The sequence below is a fragment of the Rhagoletis pomonella genome, unplaced genomic scaffold (genome assembly GCF_013731165.1).
Source record: "Rhagoletis pomonella isolate Grant_MI unplaced genomic scaffold, Rhpom_1.0 Rhpom_scaffold_00002, whole genome shotgun sequence".
NCBI lineage: Eukaryota > Metazoa > Arthropoda > Insecta > Diptera > Tephritidae > Rhagoletis > Rhagoletis pomonella.
Window position 1 is genome coordinate 13,918,459 of NW_023458556.1, and position 23,491 is coordinate 13,941,949.

The following is a 23,491-nucleotide window of genomic DNA, read 5'->3' on the forward strand; positions in this document are numbered from 1 at the left end:
CTATAACACGTTACCACTAAAAGCGATTATCGATTTTTTGCTGGGTACTTACACATAATGGTTGTAGCAACATGGCGTAAGTTGACTATGTACGTGTGTTTGTAACTTCTCCTCAGGCTTTTTGTTTCTTTGCATCTCATCTAAAGTCCCGAAAATGTATGTACATACTGAAATATGAAAAGAAATAAATCCTTGATTGCCAAAAGCAATCATAAAGTGTAAAAGGGTACGATATTTAAATTAAAACCTTTAGAAATTTTGTAATTAAAAAAAAAACAAAGCTTCTGAGGCTGGAAGTGCGTCAGCTGAGCTTTTCAAGAATTTCAGTGTGATCTACCAAATCCGCAAGAAGCGTGACCCTGCCATATGCGCCTCCTTCCGCGGGCGGGATGAGTTTTCTGAAAATCGCTCCCAAGACACTGTTGGAGATAATTTGTAGAAAGAAGGTCGAAGCTTACTTGAGGCAAAAAATAATGAGTAATAAGTTGATTCGACCAATGTCCATCATTAATTATGTGCATTTATGGACCAACTTAATGTATATGCATATAGATATACGCCACATAACGCCATACATTTTTTTAAGAAAATAGTAAAAATACAGTGAACTAAAAATCAATAGCATTGCTTACTATGTCGAGTGTATAATTTGTAGCAGAGCCGGGTCAACGGTTTTTATCAACTGGTTCAGGGGATTATATCAACAGTTGGTGAGGAGAATATTGAATCTACCAAAAAAAAAAATAACTATTAAAATACTGAACCCTAAAGACATCCATATTGCACAAAAAAAACTAACCTCCTAACCGCTAACAGCCAACCAAAGTAGAAACTGCTTATAAAAATTGCTATCAACAAGCGAGTCTTTTTTAAATCGAAATCTAAGTGCGGAACTCTTCTTTTTCTGTATAACACTTGATGGCCGCAAAATAAAGGGAAACATAAGTTTCAATTTGCTGCTGGAAATCTATAAAAAGTGAATCAAAACAGACAGCAAATAAGTGGGGATGTACACTCGTGAATACAACAACAAACAGAAGTATCAACGAGCTGGCAAATAGTGAGTGAAAAGAATTTCACACTTTTATCTAAATTACATTTGAGCTGACATCAATGCTGCTGGCGAAATCGTTGAGAGACACACACATAAAAACAGATATGGCAATTGCAGCGGCTAAAGGCAAAGCAGCCAACACAACAACTGCTTACATAGCTATAAATGTACGTACATACATATATACCCTCCAGACAAAAAATTATCAAATGATAAAAAAAAACCGCTTGTAAATAGTTATCGTTTTTACGGAATTTCTATAAAATATTTAACTTTTAGTAAGCTACAAAAAGCTAACTTGAAACTAGTAGACAAGTAATGCAGGAGTAATGCGGGAGACACGTTTCTATTAAAATATCCTGCAATTCGCAAATACTTTTTCGAATTGAGGACAAATAAAAGGATGATCGAAATTTCAAATTATCATTTTGAAATTATGTCTGACGGAGTTCGAATATGGGGCCACCTATAGCAGAATATGGAAACTATGAAATGTAATAAAATAAATAAAGTAAATAAAAAAATATTTTGTTTTTCCTATTGAAAAAAAAGTAGTCAGTTACAAGTTAGTTACATCAAATGCAGAGATAATCACCCTTGACTACTTCTAATGCAGAAGTAACCACCCTTGACTATTTCGCGGCCATCGCCATAGAAATATAGTCAGTTTTCTTCAAAGAAAATATACGGATAATAGTGACTTTTAGCTCCTTTCTAATCAACTTAAAGCAATCTTATAGTTAGATACATTTCCTGCAGGGTATGTATGTATGTACATAACTACGAGTACGTATGTATTTATAAAGAGTAACACCATTTGTGTTCCTAAGTTTTCATCGTTAAAAATAGTTCAGCGGGACAGACGGTTGAAAGCTTAGTCGGCTAAAGTAGTGCCGCCAAAATATTTCAAAATAATATTTGCCTTCATGTCCGCCATAGGCCTTCTTCCTCTACTCTCTCTTGTTGCTCTACGCCTCACTGCTGCCGCAAAATGTTGTACTTTTAGATTGAAATCATAGCGAAAAATTGTCATCGACTGAAATACATAAAAGGTTACCGCCCTCTGTTGAATGCTTTAAATGTTGCTAACATAGTTATAGGAAGTACAGCCGTATGCTCCTCTAAACAAACACTAAAAAACGTGCTGCTAGGCGGAAGTTGTGTGCGGAAGTCATGCTGTTGCAGCCTGTGACGTTCGCCATATTTTATTATATTTTTTCCGCCAAGTAAATGGTCGTAAAAAATCATTTTGCAAAAAAAAAACAAACAAGAATTTACCGAAATAACCACAACGCTTCGGGTAAGTTAGGAATGGGCAAATGCAACAGGAGTGAAAGCAGTGGGAAAATATTGAAAAAATAATAACGTAGCAGAGCACGTTGCTCTATAAAAATCAAATATTTTTCCGATGAAGAATTCTACTATTTAAGGCCGCAAGTCAGCCAAACGTAGGCAGTAGAGTTAAATTTTTTAGTTCACTTTAATGATTAGTTTGCTTCTAGTTCGTTCATCTGCATGAACTAGCTCTTCTGGGTCTTAGTTCATTTGCGTTATTGAACTATAGTTCACTTAATTGAATTAGTTCGTTAGTAACTAAGAGATGAGTTACAGAATAACAAAGATGAAAGTTTAAAAAAGTAAAAAAAAGTCCCAAAAACTCATCATAATTACTTTTTAACACCAATTGCTATAAACGATGTAAAACATTGGAAATTAAATGAAATAAATGTCTTTTTTGCGTGAATTCCGATCATCTGTTTATTAATGTCCTTACAGCGAAAAACGAGTTCCCATATGTGCAGTGTTGCCAGATTAGCTCTTTTGAGGCTACATCTAGCTTTTATCTTTGTCGTTTAGCTTCGAAATTTAGAATTTAGCTTCGTGGCTTTTTTCTAGCCTTTTCTTATTTTCAAACCGGGATTTTGTTCAGGACAATCCTCCACAAAATTAGTGGTAGCACTAAATTATTGTTCTGGTTCAGTTTTACTTGACGAAATGTTAAGCGAATATCACCCGTCGGCATCGCTCCATCCGACGAAATTTACTCAGCGAACTCGTTCTGTTTATAACATTAACAGTTTTCTCAGGGGCTCCCAAGTGCCCCTATAAAACGAGGAAACTCCGCACCCCACGGGAATGACGTCAAGCACTAAATCGTGAGGGAGAAAGGTAGTTAGTCGCCACTACTATGCGGTACCACTACTTTGTCTTTAAGGACTATGGGTTTTCAGTCACTAAAAAAGAGTCCGCTTTATTACTAAAATGAAGTCTCAAAAAAACAAGGAAATTTGAGCTTAAGAAAAGAACTGTACTTCAGATTCGTGACAGTGCTCGCTTAAAAATACATAGTCTGATCCCCGAACCATGTCACTTATAATAATAACTTGTGGTGTGCGTCTCGATATTACTCGATTCAGGGATCGAACCCAGATCCTATGTAGTGATAGCTCGCACCTCTAACCACTCAGCCAAAGCAGTGTAGAAGCGAACATACATACATATAATTTACTAAAAAATCTAAAAAGGTTACAGATTGAAGTTGATAAGGTTTGCAAATACAAGTGAACGCAAGGTAGAAAAGTTTAGTTTCCTGCAAACCAGCCAAGGTCTAGTTGTGACGACAGTGTCACCCATATACACGTCGTATCAAATATCGAATCATGCTATTAAGTACTAAATTAGTGATTACTCGCCTACGTAGTGTCAATTAATTGTACAATATATTTAAATACCTAATTCTGAATTTTCCCTACAGGTATATCATTATTAAAAAGTACGAGTGAAAAATTGTTAATGGCATTGAAAGCGATGGCTAGTCGATGGCAAAACAAGTTGAGCCTAGTTTCGGCTTTAAACAAAACATTTTTATTTCCATTGAATAACTATGTATGTATACGACTGTGTTAGTATTTATGGTATATTAAAGCACCCCTGCAAAAAATTGTGCGACTAATCTCTAAAGAGAGTATTCCGAGATTACTCTCAATTGGGTACAATTGGGCATTAATTAGTCCCAACTAGTCTCATACGGGTACTAATGGAGGTCAATTAGTCTCGACTCATCCCTTGTGGGTATAATTGGAGATCAATTAGTCCCCAACTCATCTCTAAAGCTCGGAACACTTTGACGACTGCAACTTCACGACGTAACGACAGCGACATAATTTTGTCGACAAATGTCGCCTTGAAGCCAGCTTCTTAAACATTTTGAAGGCCTCAGCGACATAGCAAACAGCTGATTTTAAAGTTTGACATTTTGGTATATTTATTTCACAAATTGTGTATTTTTATTTAAGTAAATAAGAAAAACATGAACAATCAAGAATATGTGATTAATTTTGCGACAATTTAATTTTGCAGCACTACATCTAGTCATTGTCGCCGGCAAAATTAGCCAAGATGTCGTGCTGTCGTCAAAATAATTGTGTCCGTAAGAACGTGTGTATTTAAAATTTGACAGATGCTGCTTGTCGCTTGCTGTCGTCAAAGTGTTCCGAGCTTAACGGGTACTATTAACGATTTAATGATATGTACGCTCTTAGTGAATGAAATTTCATGTGCGGCGTTGGCACACAGAGAGAGTATTCGCCTAACAAAACTGAGCACCCCGGTTCGAATCTCAGCTGGCGAAAATTTTTATTTTTATTTTTTGAAAGTGACTAGTCGCTTTTTATACCCTTTCGGGTATAAATGTGAACAATTAATCTCTTCATAGGACATGCCCGAACAAAAGCTATCAGTTCATTCCATATAAAGAGATCAAAAGTGGTATTAGTCGCATACTCTTTTGCGATTGCTCTCGGAGTCATCCCGGATTAGTCCCATTTTTTTGCAGGGACTTGACCGTTATGAATTTATATATGTAAGTATGCAAAAGTATTGAGCTTATTTATGTGCTCTTGTTGGTAAGTTGTTGTAGCCAGCGCACTGTTGGTCAAATTACCACATTTTCTTTGTAAAATTAATTAAAACACAAAATACCAATATCATTCGAGGCATAAAATGTAAACATTGAATTGGAAAGAACAGTTATAAATTACATAAAATAACCATAAACGACAAAAAAATAAACATTTTACGACTTTGAAATATCAAGGCGTAAAAAATCGTACCTTATTTTATTACGGATTCCAGTAGAATACCTATACAGTAAAAATATTTGTTTCTTTTATGTCAAAGAACCTCTAGAAATAGGCGTGCCAGTTTAAGTTTCGTTAAGAACATTTGTTCTGTAACTTTTTTTTTTAATCGAAGAAATTTTCAGAAATAGTGGAGAAAATAATTAAAATTCGCAGAAAAAGTTAAGCTGACAGTTTTGCAATTTCAGCGCAGTGTGACAAAAGCGCCAAAATGTTGCTATTTCAGGTTCGTGGAAAACCACAAGGTTAATAATTTCAACTTTTATTTCTGATACTTTTCGTAATTTTCTTCAACTCTTGATTGATTTTTGCTTATACTTTTTTCTGCTACTTTGAATGACAGCTGCGAAAAATTTATTCCAATGGCAGGTCATATACTTCAGTATCGCAATCATTTTGCACTTTCAACGACGCCGCAAGTATAAAAAGGGAACAGTGTAACTTTTATGTGCCACTGTCGTAAAAGTGAGCATAAAAAATTATATCACAAATCTATACAATATTTTTTTGCTTCTTTTTGTGAGTATTTGATTTACGTAAAAGTGCAGTATGTATTGTTGTCTGCGGTTTTTTAGAGAAATACATATTTGTTTTAAATTTAACACAAAACAACGCTTGCAGAAAACAGCGCTCAGACTACTCAGACATCAAACAATCATTTAGGCAGTAACGCTTGTTAATAGTGGGTTTACATTACTCGTACGAAGAACTCGTCGTTATAAGAGATATCGGCCAAAAGGAGAGGTCGTGTGGTTGGCACATTTTTTTAGTGAATATTTAGTGCTTAAAAAATATCAGCCATTTATAATGCATTTTGAAGTTATTTGGCAACAAAAACTTTACAGCCACTGCGAGCGTTTGTATCCGCTTTATTATTGATGTTGTAATTTCGTTGCTCGTTTTATTACCACACTCCATTTCCTGTTATTGCTTTATTACCACTTTTCTTTTCACACTGCTACTTTGTTAATGAGCATTTTCAAAGGAAAAAATGATGGCGCAAATATTGTAGTCTGAACTAGTAATGACAAATTAAATACGACAGTTGAGAGATTACTACCGAATTTCGCAGTAAAAAATTTTGCATGCAAATAAAATGTTGCATAGTCGCAAAGTGAATTTGTCATCACAGCGGTTAACGCCTTGATATATCCATTATTTTCGATGACGCACTGCTGCATTTACCGTGACTTTGTGTTTTCCTACCTGCGAAAGCCATAATAGCTACCTAGAGACTAAAAAGAAACGGCTGTTGTAGTACGCCACCATTACCTTTCGATGAAGAGATACTATAATGTTGAGTTCCCGGAGGCAGAATACTGGTTTAATTCCAGCCTTGAGCTTTGACTCACAAATTGTCTAATCTTTACTAATAGCTCCAAAACTAACTCTGGCTCAGTATCTGGGGTCTTTGTCTAAGATAATGGAGATAAGCTTCACTTTTCTCTTGAGGAATATGCTTCGGTCATCTAGGCATAGGTATTTGCAATCCTAAAGGCTATGTAATACATGGTGGAAAATAGGTAGAGGTGAGGGAGTTTACGTGTCTGCAAGGAGAGCCAATCTGATTTTAACCCTTCTACAGTGTTTAGAATTTACCCCTTCCTATAATATTTTGGGTCATTTTGACCCAATAATAGAAACTAGTATCGCCCCGTTGTCGAAATTCGACCACTTCACTATTTTCACGCACACTCTCATTTTGCTTCTGACGATTTTGAAGCCCATCAGCATCTCTTGCCCATCTTTCTGGCTAATGTTAAAAGCTAGAAATATTTTGGCACACAGTTATTAAAACCACCAAAAGGCATGCCACCGCTAAGAAAAATATTTGATGGTATTAAAATCAAATAAGTGGGTTAATGACGTTTTGTCTAATGTTGTTTCTAATTATCAATTATCCCTCCCTCTGTATATACAGGTCGCATAAAAAGGAACAGTCCAGCGCCTTCGTCTTGGTCTGCAGGCTGTATCGGAGATACAGCCGCTATATTTAAACGTAGAATACGTGGTATGGTTAAGAGCATATCCAAGTCAAAAACGAAATCACACACTAAGAAAAAAAAATATCGATAGCAAAATCGATAGCAAAATCAATAGCAACATCGATAACAAATCGATAACAAAATCGATATAAATATCGATAACAATATCGGTAGCAAAATCGATAAAAATATCGATAATAAAACCGGTAACAAAAGCGATAACAATATCGATAGCAAAATCGATAAAAATATCGATAATAAAACCGATAACAATATCGATGACAAAATCGATATAAATATCGACAACAAAATCGATAAAATTATCGATAACAAAATCGACAGCAAGATCGGTAATAATATCGAAAGCAAAATCGATAAAAATATCGATAACAAAATCAATAAAAAATCGATAAAAAAAATTGATAGCAAAATCGATAACCAGACGGAAAAAAAAATTTAAAATCGATTTTTTTAAAATCGATAAAAAAATCGAGAATATCGATAACAAAATCAGTAACAATATCGATAAAAATTTCGATAACAAAATTGATAAAAATATCGATAACAAAACCGATAAAACTATCGGTGACAAAATCGATAAAAAAAATCGACAACTAAACCTAAAAAAATATCGATAACAAAATCGATATAAAATATCGATAAACCAATCGATAAAAATATCAATAAAAAAATCTATGAAAATATCGATAACAAACTCGATAAATAATCGATAACAAAATCGATAACAAAACCGATAACAAAATCGATAAAAATATCGATATCAAAAGCGATAATAATATCGATAAAAATATCGATAACAAAACCCATAAAAATATCGATAACAAAAGCGATAACAATATCAATAGAAAAATCGATAAAAATATTGGTAACAAAACCAATAAAAATATCGATAAAAATATTGACAACAAAATCGATAAAAATATCGGTAACAAAGTCGATTATAATATCGATAGCAAAAACGATAAAAATATTGATAACAAAACCGATAAAAATATCGATATCAAAATCGATAAAAATATCGATAACAAAATCGATAAATAATCTATAATAAAATCAATAACAAAATCGATTAAAGTGTCGATCATTATATCGATAAGTTCCGAAAATATCGATAGAAAAATAAATAACAAAATCGATCATTATATCGATAAGTTCCCAAAGTATCGATAACAAAATCGATAAAAATATCGATAGCAAAACCGATGACAAAATCGATTAAAATGTCGATAACAAAAATCGATCATTATATCGATAAGTGAAAATATCGATAGCAAAATAAATAACAAAATCGATCATTATATCGATAAGTTCTGAAAATATCGATAACAAAATCTATAAAAATATCGATAACAAAATCGTTAGCAAAATCGATAACAAAATCGATAAAAATGTCGATAACAAAACCAATAAAAATATCGATAACAAAATCGATAAAAATATCGATAACAAAATCGATAATAAAATCGATAACAAAATCGATAATAAAGAGATAACAAAATCGATAAAAATATCGATCATTATATCGATAAGTTCCAAAAATATCGATAGCAAAATCAATAACAATATCGATAAAAATTTCGATAACAAAATCGATAAAAAAACCAACAAAATATCGATTATATCGATAAGTCCCGAGAATCCCTAAAATCCCGAAATAGTTCCGAGATTGAGTCTCTGTGCCTTTATCTATATCCTTTTCTCTACAACTACCTTTATTTTAATCTTTCTTCCTCTATCTTCATCTATACTTTTATCGGTATCCTCATCCGCATCTTTTTCTTTATATTTATCTTTGTTTTTATTTTTATGTTTATCATATTCTTCATATACATATTCCCCTTCACCTTTGCACTTATACATATAAGTAAAGTGTTTAAATTTACCTTGGTCTTCATGTTTGCCTTTATCTTTACTCAACTTTGTTTTTGTGTTTATTTTTACCTTGGCCTTTATCCTTTTCTTTATCTATGTACGTCCTCACCTTTACTTTTATTCTTGGATTGGACTTTTTCTAAATGTTGTTTCACTTCGAAAAGTCTTCGCGTATTATGCATACATGTGTTCATATATGTATGTACATATATAATATGTATGTACATATGTATGTATAGACATACATAGATTACTAAAAATAGAAACAGATCCACATTAACTGCAATCAACATATGTACGTATGTATGTATTTACATATGTACACACGCTGCGATTAGGTTATAAATAGCGCGCCTCTGTTTATCAAAAGCCGCATTACATACGCATACATACTTTTTGTCTCCTTCCCACACTTCCAACATATGCACGTGTTTGTAAAATGATGACGAGGTGATTTTGTATGGAAAATCATTTATGCCCATATATTTGAATAAAATAAACATATATAGAAGATATCAACCAATACTTCCCATATACCAAACGAAAGCAAAACTCTTGAATTTTTGATTAAAGAAAACAAAAACAAAATCATTCGAGCGGTTTTCGAGCATTTTGGTAATGAAAAAAATTTGCAAATTTTTTCAACAATTTTTTGCCTTAAAATGCTCAATATTTGTTAAATTTATATAAAATTTGTACCCGATAATATTTCTACTGCTCCAAAGAACCTATATCCCGAAAATGAAAGTTATATATGCCAACAAAAAGTTGCTAGAGCACTTTAAAGGCTCAAAATTGACCCCAAAATAAGGCAATGTTTACCGTTGTTTTTACGACAGAAACCGAATTGGTTATTTACAAAAATGAATCTGTCGACAGGTTTGGAATTTTGTCTTTGAAACGCCACACTTTTCTTTGAAATCGCTTTATTAGTTCTCGTGCAATAAGCGTTTTTGTGAAGCTCTAAAAATTACAACTACAACATTTGAACATAGCCCCCATACCTTAAGGTAAGACGTATTCTACGTCAAAAGGTCTGATCTAAATCACCTCAGTAGTTTTCGAAATTAAACCGAAGAAAAGAACCTCAACTTTCGCTAATAAATAACATAAATAATATCGCCAATAGCCTAGATTTGACGAACTGAGGATTTTGTAATAATACATATGTACTTATGACGTTTTCTTTTCTACAAAAAATGCTGCCTTCTCTATGCCCTTTCCTTACAATTTGCGCGTAGAGGGCGCTGAAAAGGCAACATTTTTCAGTAGAAAATAAAACGCCATTACTTTCTAACGGTGGGAGTGATAAAACTTCCTTGCTTTTTACACCTTTGTCTACATAAGTACATTAGTTTGTGCATTATTTCCCTTTTCTTTTTTTGCTCCCGCCCATGGATGTTTAGATTTTGCTCTTAAAAATATTCTATCCAAAAACTTTTAATTTTAAAAATAAATCCTGCCGAAAAAATATTACATTTCCCATGTAAATAAAATAGGATTTTTGGATAATTGCATTTTTTCTCTGAAACAAATAAGGGTATAGCTATGAGTAACATATATTTGAAGAGAGAATTGTACATTCTACAATAAGGGATAACAGTGATTTTTCGATAAATTTACTCCTACGAAAGTTATTCAAGATTAAAAATGAACACCATCGTGGATGTTATAGTTTTTCAAGTCTTACTACCATTCCAATTTTGGAAATAACGAACATCCTAGCAGATATTTACATATGTATGTGTGTGTGTTTGAAAATCTAAGGTGTTAATTAGTTTCCTAGAATGAGTAACGTGTGGACATTTATCATGATCTTAGCGCTCAACAAAAATCCCTCAACTTCACCACATTACTCATACGCCATGTGTGCTCGTTAGCGTATTAATATAGATAGTAGATGATGAAACCAAAGCAGGCATTCATAGGCTTATACAGAAATTGGAATAACTCGGCTCTGGAGCCACCTATCGGGTCCATTTTTTGCAGGTGTATTTCTCTTGATGTTAGTAATACGTATTTTGAAGCAAATCGGACCATAAATGAAGTTTTTCGGAATAACTCCACTCCTACTCCACCTACTGAAAAAACAAACAAAATGCGCACCTCCCCTTTGAAATACCTTTCGAACAAAAGAAAAATCATTCAAATCGGTTGAGAAACATAGGAGCAGTAGGGAGGAATAGATTTGTATGGGATTTCGTTAGCGTATTAATATATAGATTAGTCAATTTTAAGAAAAAAAAAACTATATTTCAATTTGAAGTCAGTTAATATATTATTTATCATATGGAAGTACTTTATCGGAAAGTGTTGTACGATTACCGGTTCAAAATTGCCCTTAAATACTAAATAATAATTTGGATCAAAATAACCCAGAAACACTGTGAGTGCATGGAAATATTATGTCGTCTTCTAGTTAGAAAACAAAATAAAATAAAAGACTTTTATTTTTTTGGAAAACCACAGCTGATTATTCTTTTAACGAGTAAACAACGCCGCAGCTTATTTAAAATTACCTAACTCTGTAATTAAAGACGTTTTTCATGAAAATTGGGTCATTGTGAGCAGGGTTCAGGCATTGATCAGCCCTCTAACTACTTCCAAACTAGTTCGACAAGAGATGACTGGGAGACGTCAGGGGCTGCTGGTGATCGGAAATCGGTTTGACGTTTTACAACTTGTTACTTACTTGTTACTTTACCGATTTGATAGGCGTACATTAAAATTCCTTTTTTCCATCAGGCTTGAAGAGGTATGAGACATTAGTCCGCGATGTTTAGGTTTATTCGTAAATTGCCCAGATTTAAGATGGGCATGAAAACAGTACAATGAACGGCATGTAATCTGAGTGCAGTTTTCTAGTTTTCGTACCTGATTCCGGCAAAAAAAAAATAAATGCTAGTATGTTTGTTTGTAATAAAATTTGGCATACGCCTGCTTTAAAACTTTTCTTCTATTTTAAAATATAGGTGCTTCCAGATTTTAAAATATGGATGCCAAAGGGAGGAGATTTAAGAAAGTTTTTTAGGAAAATACCTTTAACGGGATTGCCACCTACTTAAAAAGCCGAATTCAAATGTATTAATAATGAATTAGTGAAATTTTGTATGCAGGTAATGTTTTGCATTCTAAGGTTATTTAGATAGGTAGCATTACCGATTACATTCATATAAGGTTGCCACCTATTCGAAATTAGTTGCAAATGAAATAAAATATCATAGTATGGGTATCAAATGGAAAGTATTTTTAAAATCGCCAATTGAGACATACTTTTGAATGGGGTTGCCAATTATTTTTCTTCATCCGTTTATTTAATTTTTTGATTAGAAAATTAAGATATAATATAAGTTACTATTTGCAGATAGTGAAATAAAGCTCTTAAACAATGCTTTGCTTATATAGTGTAAGGTTGCCAATTATTTTAGATTCTACAAAATTTTGTGAAAATAATTTATTATGGATATCCAATAGAAGGTATTTTTGAGCACAATAATTTAGAAATATTTCCGTCAAGAGTTGCCACTTTTTAATAAAAGTTTTTATCTTATAATTTTCAATGAGTATTTTTTTGTATGTATGTGTGTAAGTAACCTGCAGTAAAATTTAGAGACAGTCTGACAAAGCGCTAGTTCCGCCATACAAATTTCAAAACTGCCTCCGAACTAGTGCAAAACAGCTGCAGGTAGGGACTGTTAAAACTTGCGGTGTGCTAGTTGCGCTGTCCTCAAAGTTTCTCACATTTAGCGAGTGAAAGCTGAGAAGTAAATGCACAAATTATCACTTCTCGTACAATACGAAAATAGCACCGCGGGAAAACCTCCGACTCTAACATTGTTGGTCGCGAGTTCGAATCGCACTGGGGCAGTTGTGATTTTCAGACTTAAAAAATTTAAATTGTTGCATGCCGCTTAAAAATTTAACATAAACAAAATAAAAGATTAATAAAAATTTAATCAAATGCAAACTCTAAAAGAAAGGAAAAAAGTTTGTAAAAATGAAAAAAATATGAAAGAATCGAATAACCAAACATCTTTCTGATAAAAAAACTTATTGTCCCATATCTGTCCAAAATGGAACTAGTTCAGAGGGGGGCAATTTCCACTTCGTAGGATAGATGAAGAACCAGTGCCGTCCCTTTTCAGGCTAGTTCGGCAATAGTTCTGAATCAGTTTGATTTGCTGCAGGCAACAGTACACATACACACTCGAAATATGTACCTTTATCTGAATAGGGTTGCCAGCCAATATAGAATGTAAGATATTTGTTTAATTTATTAGTAGACTGCGGATGCTTGTGCAGAAAACGATGCCTAAAAATATGTACAACTTAACCATTAAAATTGTGTATAAATTTTTTTGTAAAGTCTCGCATAAACATCCGCAGTCTATTTATTGGATTCAAAAATTTTTTTAATTGTTTTCGAAATATTGTTTTTATAGAATTCGGAGTAACTGAGTAGGCTACAACATTGAAAATATTTTTGGTTATCAACATTGTATTTTCAAAGTGTGTTTTTTTTCATTTTCTATCACTGAATACTGAGATACTTATTCGGCTAAAATATTAACGCATATATAGTATTCTTTTATAGACATAATTTTTTTCAAAAGAGGTACTTATATGTAGGTATGTAACAAATTCCATTAACCATGTTACATAAAAACATATTTATAAATTAAGCTATCCAAATGACCATTATTTGATCCCCAAACCTTGAAAATTAAAAAAAAATATATATGCGCTCCGAGCAAAGGTTGGTCAATAATAAAAAGTGCCAGCCAGGTTCACGGGCGCACATTTGAAGTTTCCTTATATTAATTTTTGATTTCTACCCATTGTTTAACTACCAACTGTACAAACTGAAAAATAATATCATTGTAAGTTTTTTTTTTTTTGTATACTGAAATGGCCAAATCAGTTAAAATTCGACACATTGACCATGTCCTGCAACCTCGAGACAATAAGCCCCTTTTCAAATATAATGTATTATTTTCGGGGATACCATTTTTTTTTTAACTTTTTTTAGTGAATATTTGTCTCAGATCTCCAACGCGCCATTATACGCATGTATTTGCTGTTGTGTAGTTATGTCCGAAACAACGAAAAACCATTTTCCTATGTTCGGACAAAAACTTATTCCGTTCTCGGAGCGAAAACACAACGGGACACATAGAAAAACGTGAAAATTTCGCCAGTTACTGCAACATATGCGTCGGTTGTCAACTAACAAAGTAGCCGAAAATGCTTTTACCCAAAAAATAGTTTTGCAGTTAATACCGGATTTTAATGCATTTATCCGTGTACACACAGTTCATTTTTTTTTGTTGTTGTTGCCAAAATTTGCTAAACAATTTTGTAAACATTTAACGCTGACATAATTTTAGTCTTGCTTTTGGTCTACTATCGCCTCCGCCCCCCTCTCACACAAGACTCTTTGCCTTTTATGTATGTAGCTGCAAAAGAGAAAACATAGACTTGCACAGTTGTTGCAAAACTGCTTTATATTGTCTTGTTGTTGCACTTGTTCCAACACTCTTATTTCTGTTATCATTAATATGTTTGTTTGTGCTCCGACAAGTTAGCCCTTTGCTTGGCTGCCAACCAACCACCAACACCAACACCTTCACCATGTAGCCGAAACTAGTTAGCTGTAGTTTTGTAGTTAAGCTCGTTAGTGTTTTTCCATGTCACATTACATTTCTTATTCACTTTTCTCATCTGCTGAGTCGAAAGTTTGCACTGAAATATGCCAACGAGATGCTGCAAGTCCAGTTGCAAGACAAATGAAAATGCGAAGAGAAAAACTTTCGCAGTCGAAAGAAAAGTTATGTTATATTTTTTATTTGTATTTTCTTTTTTTACTTGCAGCATAGAAAATAGTTTTTGGCAAGTGGGTTTTGCTTGTTTACAAAGAAATGTTGTGAAACTTAGCTACATTAAATATTGTTGCAAAACTGTTTGCGTGCATGTCGCACACATGTGTCAAGTCACCTCACATGCGATTACAGGCAAGAAAGGATGTGTTTGGTAAAGGGGCTCATTAAGGTGAAGGTAACACTGTTGATGGATTTGTAAAGTTTAATTGCGCTGCTCCTTTTTCTTAGTTTGATGAGTATGTAAACAATTTATTGAAAGCGCAGGTTATGGACGCGTATTGGAATGCCATTTTAAAGAATCATAATAAAAATTAGAGTGGTATAATTAGTAGTACTTTTGTTGCGAATATCGTCAATTACAGCATGCGATAGAATAAAAAAAATTTCAACACGTGAAACAATCAACATACTCACGAAGCTAAGGCCCAGAGTAAACAGAAAAAATATCCAGCTTCGTTCTGCTAAAAATACCTATATTTAAGTTTAAACCGATGATAGGCACCAGCTTGACCGCGGGAAAATCTCTTTCAAGCTCTGTATACATTTAGTTTTGAAAGCTTGACTGAGCTTTGCCTGCGGTAAAGCTAATGCCCATCACCGGTTTAAAGGTTCTCATGGAAACTCGTTTGAAACAGGCAGACATATGAATGGATAAAGGAATGGGAAACCAACAGTCTAAACTGGTACATAACATCACGGACCTCTTTTGAAGCTTACATGCCATTTAGTCCGCCATATGGGAGTATGCAAAAAAGCTCAAATCTTGGATAGAGAATCTTATAGACTCCCCAATAAGACTCTTAGTGAAAACCTGGAATTTGGCAATATTCACACACCTTGAAGAAGTGTTAGGATAGGCTTCATTCCCAAACCGGTGAAAGATGGTTATGCGCTAGCTTCAGACCATTCATCCTTGCACGAACAGTACAAGGAGTTGGTGGACAGCCCCTTGGCTTTCACTAACCAGAGCGGAAAATCGTAATAATAAGCTCTGCAAGTTCTTGTAACAAAAGTCAAAGTGGGGTTAGGAGCTGGTTAGTATATAACGGGTGTCTTTGCTGATGTCAAGACGACGTTTGATAGCGGTGTCTTTCATTCTATGGTCTCCTATGGTATTTTGGATACACAGAGCTGTAGTCACAGCAATCGCCACGTATTCTGCTGTAGTGTTGGAGCGTACAGCCTTTTTAAAAATAGTCAAGAAATAAAAGTTGAAGCTGAATGCCATTCCCTGGTGCAAGGGGCAATAAACACACTGGCTGGGGAATTGGCAAAATGAGGTTCTTCTAATTGAAACGAAGCCAATTTAAGGTCCAAACAAAGCGGAAGTAGTAGGGTGCAGGTAGGATTTCAATAATAAAGCGCGCGAGAGCAATTAGTAAAAAAACTAGAAATTTTATGCTGAAAAGGCCTTACAGGATGCTAGCGAAATTCTTTGTCAGACAGACTAGTGACGGACTGACTACGGGGTGCATTCCATGGGGATAATATGTAGAATCGACGAGCTACGTTTTCTTTCCGTCGTTAAACTGCTTAGTATCATAAAAGAGTCAGGTAAGTTTGCAGGAGAGCCATGAAGTCCGGCCCAAATGTCTTTCCATATTCTTCTCTAGTGATCTTGCTGCAATGGATAGTATTGGTTGAATGCTTGAAGAAATAGGTTTTAGTTTTTCCGGCCATCCACAATTCAATTCCATTGCATTCCACCTCATATTTGGCTGAACTCTAAATCATCACTCTAAGCAACACTTTTCAATAATGAAATCTTTTGTCGCTTTGCTATCAAATTAAATCTGCAAATTTGAGTGAATCTTAACAAAATAACTAATTACAATTCAAATTAAATTATAGATATGTACATACATACATAAGTACAAGCGGAGTACAAAACAAGTAGAATACCTTCATACGCTACTCATAAATATGCATATGTGCATTAGATTTGGTCGACAAAAAAGTTTGAAATTAAAAATTATTACTTAAATGTTGATGTTCATAGATAACTCATACGCCATGGCGCGCGAGTAACGTAGGCACAGAGAGGCAGGTAATCGAATGTATGTCTGCTGGCGTTGAGCTTTGAAATACATACGTGCGCTGTAATAATTCCCTCAAAAAACAAAAACAAATGAATGCAAAAGTTAGCTTCAATTACAAACTTTTATTGTATGGGGACCAACCCGGTCTAATGTGCATGCAAAAAGTTGTTGACTCCTTAACTTACATACATACCTATTCTTCTGATTTATAAAAGCATACTCGTATTTGTTGTATGTTTTAGTTGCTGTGGACCTGGTGTCTTAATTGTCTTTTGTAGAAAGTAAATTTATTGTGTTCACTTCAGGGTGAGCACCGATTAATTGGCATCAATTTCAAGCCAGTGACAACAACATGCACAGCATAACGCTTGTGGACGCACTTGTTTGTGCATACGTAGGCAGTGTAAAATATTATAGTGCTGACAGTGGAGGCTAGTGCAATGGAAACTACATGAACATTAAAAATAAAATATTTTATTATACTTTGATTATAACTAACTATATTCGAATCCAATACCTTAGAGTAACTTCATGGCAATGGTACCAATGGGCTTTGCTGAAATTATAAGTATGCTGTCATTTGATATTTACGAGGAGTTCTCCAATAAGACGACGAAATTAATTACCGGATGATAATGATAGCTATAGGATAGCGAAAGGATGAATAGATTATATTCCTTTTTTAGGACCGCCACTATACAAAAGTTTATAGTTAATGCTATATAATTAAAGGCAATGACAACAGCAAAGAAAGCTGACATTGTTTCTAATAATCAATGAAATACAATAAAACTGTGTTTATTGTTGTTGTTGTTGACTTTTCCTCGTTACGTTCTTGATACGTTTTGTGTGTTGTTGTCCCATATGCCTTGGCCATCATTGCTTTGCTGTTGATTTAATGTGTGACATGCGTACATGTGTGTAGAATATATTTACAACGGCGTACCTTGAAAAGGGGAGCTGGCTAAAGATCTACAAAACATATCTACAAAAAGATATCTATAAACTTATCTACATATCTAGAACCCATCACTTTCGGTAAAAAAAAACACCAGCGGTATTCATATTTATTAAGTATGTTTATGTCGCTGAATTAAGCTTGGGCCCATTCGATACGCCTCTGGATGCAAGCATGTTAATATATTTAAATTATTGTTTAGTTCACTGTTGTTATTGCTTTCATTGCTCCTTAGGCTGCAAAAACAACAACGACTATAGTGACAAAGTGGTGATGCCCAATGGCAATTACGAACTATAGCTATCTACATATATATGTGCATAGATGACCAACTTTGTTTGCAGCTGTTGTCTTGCGTAGTGCTTGTTGTTGTTGTTGTGATAGTTTTTGCTTTTGTTGCATTGCGTCGTAACCCTGACCATGTTTCATGTTGGGCACGCCATTTGTGCATTGTGCTGGCACACACACGCATACTAACACTAACACACAAACGCACGAAAAGACCCTGCAAGAAATGCGACTAAACGGGGATGACTCGGGGAACAATAGCGAAGAAACATGCGACTAATAGAACTTTTGATATTTTCATATAGAATGAACTGATCGCCCATGAAAAGACTAACTGTTCCACTTTATTTCCAAATAAAATTATTTATTTACCAAACGAATACTCTCTCTACGTGCCAAAGTCGACATGAAATTTCGTTGACTAAGTCCCTCTATATCATAAATCGTTAATTGTACCCGTTAGAGACGGATCGGGGACTAATTTATCCCCAATTATACCCGTAAGGGATCAGTTGAGACGAATTGTTTTACAATAAAACTCGTATGAGACTTGTTGGATAAATTCGCCAGTTTTTTGCATATAAAACAGATTTATCGCGAACCAGTACTTGATCTCAATATACTAGAAGCGCACCAGTTCAGAACTAGAGACTTTCCCCACATGGTGCTTACGTAAATACAATACAAATATGTATAGGTACATATGTATGTGTATGTATACGACAATTCAGAACACTCTGACACAGTTGTTTAGTTAACTTGACAAGAAAAGCGATTGTGCAACAAATTGGACAGCCCGCCCAAATGGGTAAACAGACAACTACACGAACATACATACATGCGTGCTGGGTGTGTTGGTGGCAAGCCGTGACAAATAGCAGCTGCTTCTTCGACATATATTCTCTACGTCCGAAACGTTGCAATCCCCTTTGGGATGCGATCAAAGACGAGATCAGTGGCCCACGTCTGACATCTGTTACCTCTGCCAATATTAACGTTACAAGTTGTTAAAACAATTTGACATGAAATGAAAATATGTGTTGCACTAAATCGACTACAACGATGTTCAACACACTTGCGAGCTGGCGAGTTAAGAAATGGTGATGTGCGGACGGCGAGTGGCACGACGATACAAACATACTATCTACTTTCTACACTTGTATACATACATAGAACTGACAGGGAGCACCTGTAGGTGTATATGAATAGGTGTGCGCTTGTGCACTTTGACACGAGTGTATGTGTTGCGAAAATAAATGGCATATTTCAATCGGCAGTTTGGAATATTTGAAATTTCTCTTAGAAGCGTTAGATGCACAAAAGTGAGTGAGGTGAGGCAGTAGAAAACTCAAGAACAAAATAGATAAATCTTGAGAAATGTGAAAAAAGGTATTTTCACAAGAAATTGCGCTTTGCAGCTTTATATTTGTTGGTGAGACTTCAGTATCACTACCACACATGTAACCAATAAAAAACAAAAGAACACTTACTTTTTATTTTCTTTTTTACGCTCGTGTTTTTGCTCTTTTGCCTCACACTAATAAAAAAATGTTAAGTTAATTGGAAAGTGTTTTCACTAAAGTATGTTCTAGTGTGCATTGTTGGCTTGCTGGGCAGAAAGGTATTTATTGTTTTTATCTTTCGACACTTTCAGTTTTTTCCCGCAATTCGTTACGGCACTCTGCTACGTTTTTCACCATTTACAATTTTGTTTTGTTCCATTGCTTCCCTTTTCTTCCTTTTTGCCTACCCTTTTTCAATTGCAGACAACTAAATGCTGCCATAATTAATTAAATCACTTAAGTTATTACTTTCGTTTTTATAATTTTTCTGATTGTAGTAAATGATGCACGTAGTAGGATAATATTCTCGAAATAACTTCCTGGAAGCGCCGCTAGTTATTGTCGAAAAAGTTGAAAAAAGGCTACTTGAACTTACCTATTTTAGCTTATGGAGTAAGCGTAAATTCAAATACAATAAAAGCACCGCATTTCGCGAACGAAAATTGACTTTCCTCAATTTCCAAATGTCCGCCACGGATTGACTACGAATCAATATTTGTTGCTGCCGCATTCTAATTAGACAGCGTCCTTTAAGCGCTTATAACCAATGCGTTTTCTACCGTTTTGAATTCAATCTCTGCTAGAAGTACTCTGTGGTATTTCGATTATCATTTGTTTCTCGGTTGAATTTTTGACGAGACGGTCCTGATGTGGCAAAGACTTATGGAACGCAAATGAATAATAATAATAACACAAGAGAATAATATGTAGATATCTTTATTGTAGCTTCTGGCTCTGCCAGATTTCATCGTATACGATTTAAATAATCTATTTCGAGAAGACAACCGAGCTCCAATTTCTTTTTTTTTTGTTTGTTAATTACCTTTAACAAAGGTTTTAATAATTCTGCGAACCTAACCAGCAAGAGTGCGAATACGTTGCAATATGGTGCAATATGTAGTAAAGGCTATTTTCTAATAGTACATCTTAAAGGTTAATTTACAATTGCATTGAGCCGTATATTCGCTTTAATTAGTGCCTATAATGCATTTCCCTAGCAAAAACCAATTTATCCTTTGCTTACAACAGCTGCTTTTGTCAATGTCCTTCTGTATGTACATAAATATCTCTGTAAAACACCCATCATTATTCCCTGTTTTATGTCTTCATTTAAATTTCGATTAAAGATTTTTGTTCCTTGCTTGGTTTCGTTACTAAGCCGTTACAGTTGTTGTCTTTATTGTTTGTCGGGTTGGTCGAGAGACATTTTCATTTCATTTTAATTTTCTTTTGCCTGCTTTCCGTTAAGTGAGCTCCCCTCATTATCGCCACCAACATATTTACCAACACATGGTCTGTTTTGTTTGCTTTCGTAATAATTTGTAATGACCTAAATTTTTTTGTGTTTCCTTTCCTACTTCTTTAACGTCTACTGGTCTCTTTTGTTCGCTCACTTTCTTTCCTTCCCGCTGCTCAGTAATTTCTGTTTTCTCTAATTGTTGTTCTAATTATTCTTCTCTCTCTTCTCTTACACAGATATTTTATGAGTTGCTTACCGAGTCGTACCAAATATGCGTGTAATTAACAAAGTAAGTATAAGTCGTTTATATGTAGCTTCCTGCATGCCTGCTTAAAATACAATGGGGTGGTCTAAGGCATACATACATATGTATTCGTTTACCATTGCAAACTGGTACACAAATGTCCACCCACATACGTAGGTACTATTTGTATGTATGTATATGTGTATGTAGGAATGTGGACCAGCACTCATTTATCCATCAACATGAAATTACATATCAGCACCTAAAATTCTAAATCAGGCCTTTTAGTATTTTGAAACGATTGTGTCCTCACCTACTACGGACATATTTGCATTGTTCTGCACACACACACATACATATGTACATACATTCTCATACACCAAATGAATACAAATTCGTGCAAAGGTGTTGGGGAAAACGAAAGCATATTAACACATTTTGTTTCGTGCATAATGGCACATTAACATACTGACACGGTGGCAAAGTTTAGAACACAGTGGCATGAAAGCAAGAATCAAATACAAAAGTTATATTTCGCTGAGGATCCTATCGTTCAATGTTGCAAGTTGGCTGAATTTTTAAATTCTTAAGTAGACTCTTGGCGAAAAATTTGAACGGAAACGACAGTTTCAATGTGAAGACTTTAAGAGTATGGTTTTTGTACATCGAGCGTATACTTAACTCCCAAATTGACTAGTCAATACCAAGTAGCGCTTGTTGGCTTGAGCGCTTCTGCATCGAATTTCCAGGCTAAAATTACTATCATAGTTAATGCTGATTCCCAAATGAATTAAGTCCTGCGTTAAGCGGCGTTCATGCGTCGACCCGAGCTCTTTGCGCACACCCTCAGTCTCCATTCCCTGCAGGAAAAATATATCAATTGATTAAAATAACCAACTTATAGTTAGCTTTTTTGCGGTATTTCGATAAATAACTAATTTCTAATTAGCTATGACAAAACTAACGGGTGGGGTTTAGTACCGCTCACAACTATTTCGGGCTATTCCGTCCAAATGGGTGGCCCGATCCAAAAAAAAATTTCACACACTTGTAGTCAAGGGTCCACGCAATATTTTAACACTCACTTTTGTAAATTTTGGTTACTAATTTATTTACAAATTGGGTTTGAAATATGCCCTTTTTTGTAAAATTCGGAAATTAGCGTACATTTATCACTATTATTCTGCTTAAATTAGCCACTTCACCAATATATTTTTGTATTCCCCTTCACTTTACACTTTACTTGATTTGTTATAACTTGCTTTACGACTTTAATATTAACCAATTCATCACAATTCATTAAATAAAAACACCTTCAAAATCACGCGTCTGACTTTGGTTGCATATGCAAATTAAATGGCGGAGTTCACCTGTCAAACTCCAAAATATGCAAAAGAATGAGAGACAAAAGAAGATAGCATATAACCCAGTAAGCATTAAAAATATACAAAGGTGTTCTCTGCAAAAGGTGTTCAGCTCCTTTTCTTCGCAAAACAGAAAGGAGAATTCTACTGCCTGAGGGTTATAATCCCTAAGTGCGGCCGAAGGCCGCCTACGCAGAAAGGTGTTCTCTGCAAAAGGTGTTCAGCCCCCCTCCTTTGGCAACACAGAAAGGAGAATTCTACTGCCTGAGGGTTATAATCCCTAAGTGCGGCCGAAGGCCGCCTACGCAGAAAGGCGTTCTCTGCAAAAGGGGTTCAGCCCCCCTTCTTTGGCAACACAGAAAGGAGAATTCTACTGCCTGAGGGTTATAATCCCTAAGTGCGGCCGAAGGCCGCCTACGCAGAAAGGTGTTCTCTGCAAAAGGTGTTCAGCCCCCCTTCTTTGGCAAAACAGAAAGGAGAATTCTACTGCCTGAGGGTTATAATCCCTAAGTGCGGCCGAAGGCCGCTTACGTAGAAAGGAATTCTACGCAAAAATACATTTGTTAAAAAGAACATTTTTTTTTGTAAAAACTGTTTTTTTTCTATTTTTAATTAACTTTTTATTCTTTATTCAAAATCCCCCCATATCTAATTTGGCATAATTTCTTTTATTAAAAAATCCCACGGTTTCTGTTTGTTGGGTCATATTCCACTTCAAACTGCTCAGTTTGCCTAAGAAAAATCCGTTTTTCCCCCTTTTTCAAACGGTTCCCTATGTGCCTGTGGGAGGAGTCCAAGGGGGGTTCCCCTTTTTAGAAAGCGGCGACTGTCTCCTTTCTAATGGGG